This window comes from Gavialis gangeticus, unplaced genomic scaffold (assembly GCF_001723915.1).
Source record: "Gavialis gangeticus isolate Ggan-Ray unplaced genomic scaffold, GavGan_comp1, whole genome shotgun sequence".
In the NCBI taxonomy this organism is placed as follows: domain Eukaryota; kingdom Metazoa; phylum Chordata; order Crocodylia; family Gavialidae; genus Gavialis; species Gavialis gangeticus.
This window is the reverse complement of record NW_017729022.1, coordinates 25,741,584-25,756,150: the sequence shown is the minus strand read 5'-3', so window position 1 is coordinate 25,756,150 and position 14,567 is coordinate 25,741,584. Positions and strand designations below refer to the sequence as shown.

Below are 14,567 nucleotides of genomic sequence, written 5' to 3'. Positions count from 1 at the left end.
GGTCTTGTGGTAAATATGGCCTTGTTCACTGGCTCTATTAACTCAGACCTTTGCAGTTTGTTTTCTTTGAGCAGTAAACAGGCCCTAGGATTATAGAGGATCCGTATGTTCTGTATGCATAGGCTACAGCAGGCTGGTACTGCAGTGGTGCATCATTTCCTAATTCAAATTATGAATGGATTCCTAAAGGAGAGCAGGAACTGCAAGGAGTTGCTCTACTCTGCTATGCAGGGGTCAGACCAGCTGCTACCAGGTTGCCAATCCTCTTCCAGGAGTGGGCAAGCAGGGATGACAAGTCAACAAACCCTTCTTTCCTCTGTGTAGCTGTGCTCTCTTGGAGTACCCAGTCTCCGAGGTTCTCTTAGAGACAGTGCAGAGCAGGTAGCATTAAACTGTGATTCTACGAATCACCATCTGGCTCTTGACCTGCTCCTAAGAGAGCATAGCTATATGATGCCCCTTCTTAGGCAAGATTATAGGGTTCCATATCACCCTTTATTGAGCACCAATAAAATATAGTCCCATTTCACCAGCAGTGTAACTACCAGGCTCTGCACCCTGGATGGCACCAGGGACTGGCTTGGCTGTGGCAGCTGGGCTGGCAACTGTGGTGGCTGCCATTCTTGCACCCCTTTCAAATGGACACCCAGGGCTGGTGCCATAGTTGCTTACCCCATGCTATGCTGCTACTTTTCACCTCCCGACAGAAGCATTTTTTGCCCTGTACTTTTGGGGTGGCTGGTTTGCTTCTTTGCCTTCAGGCAGTATTGCTACACTTTGTAACATTAAGATTTTGCTTGTAGTAAAATCAATTTCTATAAAACATCCATATACCATGAAATCCCAAAACAGCCAACATACTGTTTCAATTTACAATCCACTCTGGATTTTTCTTAGCATCCATTACTTCATTTTAAAAAATGTTACTAACATTGTGATAGATTTCTAGCAACCTGCCAGGACATTCAGAAGATCACTTCAGCAGGATCTGATGACAATACATTATTTTTAATTAACAGGTTTATTATAATGATTGCAGATGCACGCCAGTGCTGATCACACAGGAGAACAGGATACAGTCTCTTTTCATGCTTAGGCATAACATGAAAAATGATGAGAAGGAGAAATTAGCTTTTCAAGACAAGGAGTGAACTGTCACCACATTAGCTTGGCAGCTTTTCATTCTGGCAATTAATCAGGCAATTAATTCAGGTGTAGGCTTTACTGCATACAGAAATAAGGGACTGTTTCTGTTAAATTACAGGGGCTGCTGCTCTTGAACAAATAGTGTTGACTGAACACAGTGCTTTCACAGAAAGCGCAGGATGTATCAGTGTTTAGCTGCACAAAGGGCAATGACAATGGATTGGATCCTTTGGTGGGAGCTATTTTTGACTTGATGAACTATGTCAGTTTTTCCCAGCAGGGAATTTGGTACCCAGTTTTTAAAAGAGGAGCTGAACAAGACTGTCCTTTTAATGTGTCAGGATAAACAACAACACTGTGTGAATCTTGTGGTTATATAGATTAATACTCATGCATACTGGGCTTGCACTGACCAAGTTCCAGCTCTTCCTGAATAACTGTTTGTATATTCCACATGTTTGATGATGGAGATAATCTAAAAAGGTCTAAAAGGGGGAGGACAGGGAAAGTCACAATAATATCTACCACAGAAAATTTTCAGGTAAACTAAATTTCTTGTTACTGCTCTACATTCCCAAAGATAGGGAATCAGATACAGTGATATCAGAAATTAATAACTTTTCAGAAACCATTGGAATATCTCATGAAATTGGTCAGTGGATTACTACAATCTTCCCTGTACTTTCCAGACCGTAGCACCCTTTTCACTTCAGCCTTTCTTGGAAAAATCTAAGAATGTATAGGCTTTACCCAATGCTAGGGGGTCTTAGATTATGATAGGGAGAATGAGAAGAGAAGTCTGAAGTTACAAGATTTTATACATTTAATTCATTCAGTTATTGCTTTATAAAAACCTAGAACATGATCTTGCTGGTTTATTTAGAAGTACATTGATTTAGTATGCATTAAAAGTACCCAAAAAAATCATTCCCAGTAAAACCCATAGAGAATGTGTGACCCATGAAAACTGACATTACTCTGTACTTTGGCATCATGTTTTCATTCAACTCACATAATAAATTATCAAAAAAAAAATTACTTACACACAAACATGCCTTCTCATTCCACTAGGAGGCAATCTTGTAACAGCATCCACATTGTGATTTTAACTTTGTAGGCACCTGATAATCCAGGGCATACTTGCAGATAGATACCAAAGCAACCTGGGAAAGAAGATTTCCATTTTCAGCTTAAGATCTGAGGACAGACACTGTAGTTTTTCCAAATGTTTTAGGAAAAAATCTTTATTGGACTCAAGGAAAGTTTTGTCATTGACTTGAAGGCGTTTTGCAACACTGTGGCAGACTCCTAGTCAAGGATATGGTTGAGCACATCTTGCCCAGGACACATTGACCTGTCACACTGCCTAAGGTGGTCCTGAAGTTTGCCAGGGATGCTGCTCTGGGCTTATTCCCAGTGGCTGCTGTCAAGCACAGAGGCCATGTCCAGATGAGTGTGGACGTGCAGTATGTGGCGCATAATTAGAAATAAGGAATTAAGATGTTGTTGTCCGTATACTCAAACCTGGTTGTCAAACAGAACTTTCCAAGAAGTTCAGAAACTGATGGCAAAATGTTAAAAAATTCTAAGTTAATTAGGGGCCTAATTCACATTTTCAAAAGTGACTTAGGCACGTAAGTCCATATTTTCAGAGGTATTTAGGTGCTTAAAGAAGCAATCAGGTGCCTTCTGGGATTCTGAACATTGTTTAAGCTGGTTAGGGACTCACCTCTCATTCAGTCAGATTGTAATTAGTTAACCCGCTTACACGAGTATCAACACATCAGTACCATGGTTTTCAATAATGATATATTTGGTGTACCCAAACCAGCATGACTTAGAATAAACAAGCATTAACTCAGTTTTCTTGCATAAATACAGCCTTGGGGGACTAATTAATGACCAGGGCGAAACTTACCCAGAACCGAGGGGTTCTTGGATCCCAGGCATGGATTGACTCATCTCTCCCAACAGCATAATTTAAATCAGATTATCTTTGAAATAACGTTCATATCTTGTGGCTCTCATATTTACCTCTCCAAAGGAGCAAGCAGCATATAGTCCTCAAAGTACAGGGGGAGGCAGGAGTTTGGAACTGTTTTCCTAATTCAGCCCCTAATTTGACTGTTTAATGTGGGCATGTCCCAAACATATGGCTATTTATGAATGAACAGGACTGCACAACAAGAATTATCATTTAATACAGGAGCACTGTAATAAATGCAAGTAGTCATCCACAAATCATTTAGCAATGTATTACTTTATATGACATTTAATTAAAACACATTACAGAATAATTATTCTTTTGTGTATTTAAATAACAACACTAATTAATATTAATGGAAAGAATGTCCCTTTTTATAATCAAATGGGAAAAAACATTAAATATTCGTGATGAAACTCTAGGTGTCGCTGTTACAGAACAAGACCAAAGCAAATGTCACTTTGCTTTTGCTTCCTGTGTCAGTGGAGAAAGTGTTAGTCTTTGTGCTGGGGTAATTTTTATTAATGTAACAGTGAGATGGGATACAATGATGCATCAGCTAAGCTTTTGTGAAATTGCCCCAAACTTTGCCTGCAGATTGAAACTTAAATTGCAAGAAAGGAAGGATGTTCTTGTAGCTCAAGACCTGGATTACAAATCAGGTCTGGTTTTAGTTCTTGGATGTGGCATGGACTTCCTATGTAACTTTGTATAAGACACTTCATAACATCACTTGGAATCTACCTCACTTTTCTCATTTCTAAAATGGGAGTAATAATGCTGACATATCTATCTTACTTTAGGCTAAATTAGTTTAGCACAAAGATCCTCAGATGTACAAATTGAATATGTGGTTATTTATTTTTATTTTGTTTTATTCCAAACTCATATGTGCTGAGCACAGCTCTACTTACTGAATGCTTCTCAGCTTTTTCAGCTGGGTGACCCTTATTTACAAAAAAAGTTTCCTGGTCTTCCTTATTGTAAAAGTAAGAATAACAATATATTGGTGCTAGAAATCAGAAGCCCATATAATTTATTTGCGCTTGTGTTTCAAAACATTGGAAGAGAATATTTCACCTTCAGGGGTAAAGATGTAAATGGAGTAGGGAAGAGACTTTTGTCATTTTAGACTGTAGGCAAATTTTCAGTGCTTCATGACTCTCTATATTAGGCAGGGTCTTGTCCAACTGGTTAAGAAACAGTGCCTCAATGTACGATGGCACAGCTGTGTACACTTATGGCACTTTTGAAATAAAACCAACCAGCCAACCATCATTCATAAATGAAAAATGTTGGCATACAGCATTTCTAACTTTTCTTCTACTTTTTTTCTATTTTCATACCTGGAATATAAAATCTGCAGGGCAGAGACTGTCTCTTACTGTGGATTTGCACTTGGACTGCACTCTTACTGTGGTCTCAAACTGTGGACCTGTGCACAATACATCCTCAATCTTGTTTGCAGGCATTGGGTGGTAGCTATTGTAATTCAGTTATAAAAAGAAAATGCCGTTAATTTCCCTTCACTCATGTGATATGCCAGGATAAGCCATTTGTGTGACATACTGAATGAAAACAGTTTTGACCACTGAGGCCCCTGATAGATATTATGTATATCATGCAATAAACTAGTTAATCACACAGTAAATTTAGACTGGCCACACATGCAAAGTAAGACAGGCCACAAACAGAAAATAATTATCACACAATTAACTGGTTAATCAGACAATACATTTAGACCAACTACAGTGTGAAGTAATTATCACAGATAAAGATGACTATTTAGCTACAAAAAGTTAGTCCTTGAAAATGTGTAACAACTTTAGAGCTGGTTTCTATCCAGCTTTAATCTGAACCTGTAACAGGGCCCTGATTATTGTAGTCTGCGCTTTGTTGGACCTTTTGTCCATTATGCGCAAGTCTGCAGTACCTTCATGCTGTGCCTGGGCCTGATGCCAAAAAAGGCACTCCCTAGCACTTTCTTCCTCTCCCCATGTACCAAATTCCAGCACTGAGACAACAGACCTGCCCTAGGGCAGGGGAGAGTGGGTGCACCTGAGACAGTCTGCAAGGGGCTCTGAGGCAGGGGCTCAGCTACCTTGCTTCTGGGGTTTGATGTGTGCTGAGCAGCAGCTTGCTGTTCAAGAGCTCTCAAGCCACCTCCTATGAGTCAGCATCTCCCCTATTTCCTGTGTATTTGAGAGCAACTCCCTCTTCTTAAGACTTGTATTTTCTCATTTTAGGTTTGAATTAGCTGCAGTCAAGGACAAATCCTGTTTCAGTGGTTATGAGGTACTGCAGACTAACAGAACCATTGCAGTGCCCCATGTAGGCATGGTGATACACACAGGGTGCAAATTAAGGGGAAGCTCGTGGGGGCTGAGCTCCCCCATAGGAGACAAGAATCCCCCTGTAAGATTTGACAATCATAACCTGGGAGGTCTCCGATCAGATTGCTCCTTCATTTAGGTGGACTTGTTAATCAACTAACTGGTTTAATTTTTTTTTTCAGACCCCTCCCAAGAGTCAAAGTGTAATTTGAATCCTGGATACACATCCTAGTATGAGGACAGGACTAGCTGGAAGACCCGATTCTCTGCATAGCTCCCCTCATAATGAAATAGGGGGCATGAACTAGGACAAGTGTCTCACCATGTCTGTCTGGCACTGGCTGTTCCTGGGTTGTACTGGCAATTGAGGAATGGTTCTGTAGTCACTCCATGGACTTGGGGCCCTTCTTCTGGTGCATCTCTTCAGCTCAAGCGAATCTAGCTTTTATGTAAGGGAAGGGTTGCTCTGGTGGCCCCTGGCACTGAAGATTAATAACAAAGGAGTTGGAAAAACACTATCCACAACCAGACAGAACAGAAGACAAGCAAAGACCTTCATATATACTTTCACGTAATGTCTGAAGAGTTGCTCTGATTCTGGGACCGTTCTTAATGAAAGAAAAGATAACATAATATTGGCCCACGTTGGCCCCTGTGCTGGTAAAATTTTACAGAGAGTTGATGTGAATGTGGAATTACAATGGAACTCTATGAATACCATTATTTCAACCCCACGAATAGCAAAGGAGTTCATATGGAGCTGTATTAGACTGACTGTGAAACAGATTAATGAAGGTCAGTCAGGCTAAGTACAGATGTTCAAAAAGCCTCTTCTAGAAAGCGTTCTAACTATACACTTTACTTAAAATGCTAAAAGTTAGAGTGTGTTCCAACCAAACAGACATGTGCTCTTTGGTGAGTGGGGCTTGCCTGCCTGAACTAGCCAAGGCTACTAAGTGGGAGGCACTCCTCCATGCCTCCCAGGATGCTGCCAGAGGGCCCCCCACCAGCCCTGCCTCCCCACCAGCTAGGGACCATCAGCAGTAGCTGGAGGAGGGGGGCGGGCCCTTGCCACATGGACATGGCCTAGCTCCCAGCCAGGCCCCGGGCAATAAACTGTGTGTGGGGGAGGAGGGACTCCCTCCCCACAGGTGCAGCCAGCAGTGACAGCACAAGTTCCCTGTACCAATTTTCCCTGCACTGGGCATTCTGGTGAGGGTGTGGTGGAAAAGGAGCCCCCTTGCTGGATGAAGTCCGTCCCGCCCCGATTCTTGGCTTTGGTCTTGATAGGAGCATGGCTGGGCCCATGCCACAGGGGGGCTTCTTTTCTACCCCTCTCCCACAACCAGATGGCAAAAAATGGCACAGAGAACTTGCACTGCTGCTGCCGGCTGCAATTGAGGGAAAGGTGCCTCTGGCTTGGCACCCACGAGACCCCAACCAGCAAGCTGGGGGGGACCACCTAGCAAGAGGGTTCCTGTTCCACCGCCATCTCCATCAGTGTTCCTGGAGCAGCAAACACAGGGCTGGGCAGCTCTCTTGCAGGTGCTTGCTGCCATTGTCAAGAGGCTTGGGTGGAGGTAGAAGGGAGGTCCCCATGCTGTGGGGTCCAGGCCCAGCCCCCGCAAGGACCTCATCTAGGAGGCTGTGGTGGGGCCCTCGCAGTGGGGGTTGGGGGACTCCCTTTTCCCCCTCAGCTTCTTGACAGCAGCTGCAGCAGAGCTACTTGGCCCTGTGCTGTGCTACACTGGGAACTCTGGTGGGGGTAGGTGGTGGAAAAGGAGACCCTTGCTGGGCAGCCCCTGGGGGAGGGTTGAGTTGGGCCTCCCTGACGCATGGGGGCTCCTTTCCCCCAGCTGCAGCCAGTAGTGGCAGCATGAATCGCCTATGCTGCTTTTTGCTGTGCTGGGAACTCTGGTGTGGGGGCAGAGGGGTGGAAAAGGTGAGGGGCCCTAGCTCTGCCCCAGCAAGAACTGATCCAGGAAGCTGGGTGGGGTGGGGGGGTCTGCTTGGCAGGAGAACTCCTTTTCCACCACCACCCCTCCACCAGATTTTCCAGTGCAATGAAATGCTGGGCTAGGCAGCTGTTGCAGCTGCTAGATGCCACTGTCAAGAACCTAGGGCAAGGAAAAGATAACCCCTGCTGTAAGACCCCTCTCCCCCTTGCTAGCTGGGGCTTTTGGGCAGTCTGGGCCAGGTCCCTGTGGGGGGCGGGAATCCCTTCCCCCTGTCCAAGCCTCTTGACAGTGGCAGGCAGAAGCTGCCGCAGAGCTACTAAGCCCCGTGTTTTTCTGTGCTGGGAACTGAAGCAGGGTGGAAAGGGAAGCCCTGTGCCACATGGACCTGGGCTGACACCCCCACCCCCCTAGCCAGCAAGCTGGGGGGGGGGTGGCTTGTGGCAAGGGCTCTCCCTTGCCCCTTCCCCAGCTGGAGTTCCCAGTGCAACCAGAAGCCGGAGCAGCCCTGCTCTGTAGCTTCTGGCTGCAGCTGCCATGTGACATGGGCAGGGGAGTGGGTGAATGGAGCCCCCCTGCTTTGCAGACCCAGCCTGGTCCCCCCAACCCCAAGTCAGGAAGCTGTGGAGGGGTGGGCCTTGCCAGGCTGTGCATGGGGCAGGGATCAGAGACTGTCACTGACTCAGGTCAGTGATGGACAAAGGGACAGGACCAGCCCAGTGCTTGGGCAGTGCAAAGAGCTCTGCCTGAGGCTAAAGTAGCTCTGCGCAATACTGCCTGGAATCATTTTCTAAGCTAACCCTTGATGAGATCTGGTGCAGGCATTCAATAAACCCTCTAACAGAAAGCACTTTAGGTTAGTGCACATCCATCCAGGGTTAACATAGAGTGGGATTTGCTATTTTTAAAGTGCTTTATGTGCCATAAATGTCTGTTCTGTTATGGCTGTCAAGTGCTTTCTGTGTGCTTAAAGTGCATTGAGTGTAATGCCTGTACCTAGCCTAAAAGCCCAACTTCAAACAGTCTGTGCTAAGGAAGTTTTTAAAGGAGCATATATTGATGGGAATGGTGTACTGGTTAGTAGCTAATTAACAACATTAATTTTCAGCGCTTCTTGAGTCTCCATGCAGGGCAGGCTCACTTCTGGTCTCCTCAAGGTTCCCTGAAAGGTTTGGATAAATATTTGAGTTGGTCTAATAAAAGATATTGGATTTACCCAAAGAATCTTGTCTGCCTATGTCCTTAGACCAACACAGCTACAACCTATACCCCTGGATAAATGTAGGGCATTCTTTTTCCATAATAAAACTGTGCCACTGTTTTGCCATGAAAGGTCTGTACAATGCTAAGTTGAGATAACAGGTGCACATCAAAGGAAGAACAGGTTCTTATGAAAAGAAACATTAACTAAATTATGAATTAGAATGGAGAGAGACATATTTCCTTACAGAACAATAGCAGTTTCTATTTCAGGAAGTCACTTCTGAAGATTTGTACATTCATCAGTTATATTGTGGCATTTGTGTCCCTCTTAAAAAAAACAAAAGAAAACAAATAAAAAATATGATTAAAAAAAAACTACAAAAGCCTGAGGACAAAGAAATTAAGTACCTGAAACTTGAAATCCAAATAGGCATGTTTCTAGCATATCTAGAATAGGTAAAATAAAGACATTTTAATGGAAATTTTAGGTATTTGCAGGCAACTCTAGACCAGACACTGACTTGTTCCAACTTCACTTTTTTTTCCTTCCTGTTTTTCTTGATAAATATGAAAAGGCCAGACTGTGCATGCCTGGCCTGCATCTGCAAAGTGATGAGTGGCCACAAGGGACCTTCAGTACCTTTTCTGTGGCCTGTGCAATGGCCAAACACAAGTCCCTACTTTTTCTCTTGCATTCACATGCAGTTCTAAGGTCCTAAGGAGGAGGCAGGGCAAGGACTTCACCTCCTCTACATGCAGATTGAGGGAGTAATCTATACTCTATGGGGGGTATAGCTATTTCTGAGCACCTGGGAGCTCCTGGAACCTGTAATTCTCTCAGGCAACGTGTTTTCTGGAGCTTCCCTTGTGGTGGTATGACTACATATTAGCCCTACACTAAGAAAGATGTATGCATAGCTGAACCCCAGTAGATGAATGTTTTCATAGTTTAGAAATCTGTACTATGGTAAGACTATAAGATGCGCCATGTCTCTCAGGTAATGTATCTAACACATGGAATACCTCATAATGCATTACCTGTTATTATTTTTTAAAGCTCAGAAATACTGTGGGTGTTTCATAAAACAAATGAAGACACTACAGTTCTCCCATAAACAGCATTAATCTACATTGGACAAATCTAAATGGACCATCAAGTCAGGAGGCACAAACAAAGGTGTGGGAGGAAGGTAGGAGGATGCGATAGGAGAATAGGAGTTACAATAAAAAAGTAAGCACATAAAATGTTTAGCAGTTCATGAGTTTGAAATGTCATTCTTAACATTGTTCTAATGTTTGTTTTTTCATATAATACAATGCAACTGCACGACATGGGGGGAAAATCATGGTTTCTCCAGGAACCAAATAGCTGTAAAGAAAACTATTAGACTGAAACAGAAAGTGCAACTGAGGTTTTTATATGCATTCATTATGAAACCTATAGGAACAGTCAAGAAGGTACCTGAAACTGGGATAACATTATAGCAGGCACTATAATTATCAAATTAAGGGATACTAGCCACTGAAACTGAGTGCTTCAGAATTTTATCTGGACACTCCCTCTTAGCCCTTCCAAAATAAATATTAGTATTTGCTCTTAAAACTTAAAGATAGCTTAGTTTGAGTATTTTTACCTTTCAAACACCATATCAGATTTAAAAATATAGAGTTTTCAATCAATATGGTCAAAACTGGTTTGCTTTTTTTCCAACTAAATTTCTAAACTACTAGTAAATACACAGGGAGTTCTGCCATGAATATGATGCTTTTGTCACTACTAAAACTTCACTGAAGATAATAGAAATCTTTCCACTGACCTCAGCAGGAGATGGATTATACCCTCAGTACCTAGGGCAATTTTGTACAAATTCCAGCGCACTCCACTGGATACTTCACCTAGTGTCTATGTAGTCTACCCACAACTGCTAATTTCCAGGGCAAAATTGGTAGAACAGCATACAAACAGAATGACTACATCACTTCAGAACCTACCTGCCAACAATAACTAGCAGAGACCAATTTAAAAAAAAATCATCAGGAAATTTGGATCAAAAGTTGTATTACCTTCCAAGTATACACACTCATTTCTTGGGACTACTTTGCAAACTAAGTAGCTTATTGCATAGCTTTTTGCCAAAAGATATGCAGGTAAAGAAAGATTCATGTAGAATTGTATGACACAGTTAAGTGTTTTCCCTCTATTTTGTTATTTAAAGCCGTTTTGGTATGTGCAGTACAAAGATGTTCTCTACTGAGCAGTATGTGAAGGGAAATTACTTCCCTTTTAAGAAAATAAGGGTTCAGCACGTCTTTTCTTTTGCTAACCACTGTGATTGGATAGTTCAATCACTGATGATTGAGAACACATATGCAAATTAGACAATACCAATGCAACTTTTTTGTTGGGGATGAAGTTTAATATATTGCTTATTAATATTAATATAACACTATCGGCTATTTCCTGCTTTCTGCTACCACAACAGACAAAAACCGGCATATGCCAACACAGCTCTTTACCCCTAACCACGACTAAAGAACTGAGTTACATTTCCTAGACAAATTTTATCATGTCAATGTTGATATTATTCTCCATTCCTGTATAGTGCTTAAGGAATAACCAGCAGCACTTTCCAAGTGATAAAGAAAGATCACAGAGATAAACCACAGGCTGGGTAAATTACTCACTTGATAATATATTTGCAATATAAGCCTTTACATGCGAGGTAAGCGATTTGTGAATGAGAAAACCACAGCGTGCTCTGTCAGTGGAAAAGGCAGTTTGTTTTTCTCCCCACCTCAGAGGAAAGATTACGTTACGTAAAATTCTATGGAACGAATTAGAGACGTGAATTCCAAACCAACGGACAATTGAACTTATGACTGGAGAAGAGCAGCCTACGCATTTTAAATTAAGAAATTTTAAAATAAGAAACATTTAAGCGCATATACAACCATTTTCCTTTGAAAAGTCTGGCCCCCGCGTATGTGAAGCCACTTTCGTTCTATCTCCAACCACAGATGCAAGTGGAACTCGAATCTGGATGGTGACTGGGGTCGTTACATGGGATTATTGACCCTTCTGTAGGAACATCTACAGTGACACACAGGTAATGGGCAGTTTTCCCACCCTTGTGAAACTTAAAGTTTCACATCCCAAGTAAGCCCTAAACCAACAGGCTATTGGCTCTCTTTGGCTTGGTGCCTCTTTCACGCACAAAAAAATGTTACCCTGGTTCCAAGAAATGTTTATGAATAAAACTTGTCAAAACTGAGCAAAGGTTTTTGGTTTCAATGTATTGACATTTTCTTCTGAAAATGAGTTTTGTTGAAAAAATCCTGTTCGGTTCTATTAGTGATTTATTTTCTACTTTTACACGTTTCAACTATTCAACCATGATACTTAACTAATAATAGGGGATCACCAACAAATGTTGGACCATTTATATACCATTCATTATTTTTTATCAATTATGTGGAAGAAACCATAATTATTGCTGATCAAATTTGTGGATGATACAAAAATCAGTGGGGTGGTTTATGATAAGGAGGATCCCTGACATGAAGTAGTCAGAGCTGCTTTGCAAGCTGAGCAGATAAAATTAGTTAAATGCAAAGCTACGCAGATAAGAAAAAATGACCTTACTGAACTTATTGGAATTGATTTCAATAGGCCTAATGTTTCACTCCCAATATGTAGAACACTTACAGGATGAAGGAAAGCAGATGCTGAAGAGGATTAAGGATCATGGAGACAGTTAACATTATATTGTGGCAAAAATTGCTACAATGATTCCTGGGACTCCTATATGGGAATAATAAAGAGAAAAAAAGAAATTATATGGCCTTTGTAAGTTCACCACTGATAGTCTATGGCATTCTGTGTTCAGTCCTAATGTTCATATTTAAAAAAAAGATATTGAAAAACTGGAGAGTATTATCAGAATAATTTGCTTTTGGAAATCATGCCTTACAATGAGATACTAAAAGAACTCTATTTAGCCTATTTTAGAGCAACTTGATCACCTATAAATGGAGAGAATGTACTACTGGAGTCTTTACTGAAGAAGAAGAAAGCACTAAGAAAATTCAGTGATAGAAATTCAGATAATCAAGAATCAAAGTAGATGCACTTTTTAAAATGAAATTAAGAATTAGGCCTCAGAACTGGTAAATTCACCACCCCTCACATTTTGTATATCTGTATTTTGTATATACCCACCAGAGTTTCTTTTTACATTTTAGCTTAACCACAAGTTCTATTGCATGCTGAAATCTATAGCCTGATTTATAGAGACCATCCGAGGTCCACTGTGGCCTTCAGATGTATGCATCCACTTTCTTTTTTCAAATATCCAGTACAGCTTTAATGACTAGTATATCTTATGGGAGTTCATTTCTATCTGGATACGCAAGTATTGAAACCTCAACATAAGGCTCAGCATAGGCAGCTGAACTGAGCAGGAAAATGTGCAAGGAAGGAATGGCTACTCTTCCCTCCAAGCCATTGTGATATGACTTAGGAACATGCATAAGTACATGGGGGCATGTCTACTCTCATTTACATCACAGTAACCAAAACTAGCTTTGCCGGGGGATGGGGCACAGGAGGACACAAGGACACCTCCCAGCCAAGACAGGTGATGAGCACAAGAGGTACCCAGGTAAGTGACAAGGGTCCAGATAGTCCTAGGAATCGGGCGGGGGGGTGTGCATGCACTGACAGGAGGCCTTAAATGTCTTTACACTAATGCTCAAAGTATGGGGAATAAACAGGAGGAACTTGCCCTCCGGATAGCCAGTACAAACCCAGACATAGTAAGGCTCACTGAAACCTGGTGGGATTTAATCCACGATTGGGCAGTAAACATTAGGGGCTACGGACTATACAGGCAGGACAGAACGGGGAGGAAAGGCAGGGGTGTGGCGCTGTATGTCAAAGAGCAATACACATCCTCAACTAACAGGATGGGGTCAAAGGAAGGGCAGGCTGGAGTGCTGTGGGTCAGAATACAAGGGGGTCATGGGGAAACGAACTTAATGGTGGGTATCTACTACAGATCACCCAACCAGGGGGAAGAGCTGGACTGGGATTTCTCGGGTCAGCTTGCGGAGGCAGTTAAGTCGAGGGATGTGGTCGTCATGGGTGATCTAAACTACATTTTCTGGGAGGAGCAGTCAGCCAGGTCTGACCACTCACGTAGTTTCCTTGCTGGGATACAAGGCCTCCACCTAACCCAGGAGGTGCACAGTCTCACCAGGGGAATGCCCTGCTGGACCTGGTCCTGGCCGCAGGCGATGACCTGGTCAGGGGACTATACAGGTCCTCAACCACTTGGGCAATGGCGATCATTGCCTACTGGGATTCACCATCCAGTGCAGGGTGTCAAGGGCCTGCAGCAAGGAGCCCTGACTTCAATGAGTTGAGGCGATTGGTAGGAGAGACACTGGTTCCAGAGAGCAGGGGAACTAGGTGTCCAAGACAGGTGGTCGTTCCTTAAGGAGACAATCCTCCAAACACAATGGGTGACAGTCCCAACGTGAGTCAAAGGGGGCAAGAGTGCTCAAAAGCCCCCTTGGCTCACCAAAGGCATTCAGGAATGTCTGAAAGCCAAAAAGGAGGTGTATATCCAGTGGAAGCGGGGGGGCTATCATCAAAGGGGATTATACCTCCATAGCAAGGGTATGTAGGGAGGCTGTTAGGAAGGCTAAGATGGAGACAGAACTAGGGCTAGCAACAAGGATCAAGGACAACAAAAAGTCCTTTTTTAAATACACAGGGAGCAAAAAGAAGGCACCAGGCAATGTGAGACCCTTGCAGGATACACTTGGCAATCTGGTGGTTGCACCAGATGAAAAAGCAGACTTTTCTAACAAATTCTTTGGCTCCATTTTTCTGAGCAGGGACCAGGACTTCTCCCCCACCAGGATACAGGACAGACTCAGGAG

General features: G+C 42.8%; 1 long non-coding RNA gene across 1 annotated transcript in view; it reads right to left on the bottom strand.

Moving 5' to 3' along the window:
- The window catches only part of LOC109295708, a 20,516-nt gene extending 18,202 nt beyond the window's left edge, over positions 1 to 2,314 (bottom strand). The window contains exon 1 of the long non-coding RNA XR_002096817.1: positions 2,190 to 2,314. This is a non-coding gene — a long non-coding RNA (uncharacterized LOC109295708). The remainder of the gene's footprint in view (positions 1 to 2,189) is intronic.
- Positions 2,315 to 14,567: the final 12,253 nt, after the last annotated feature.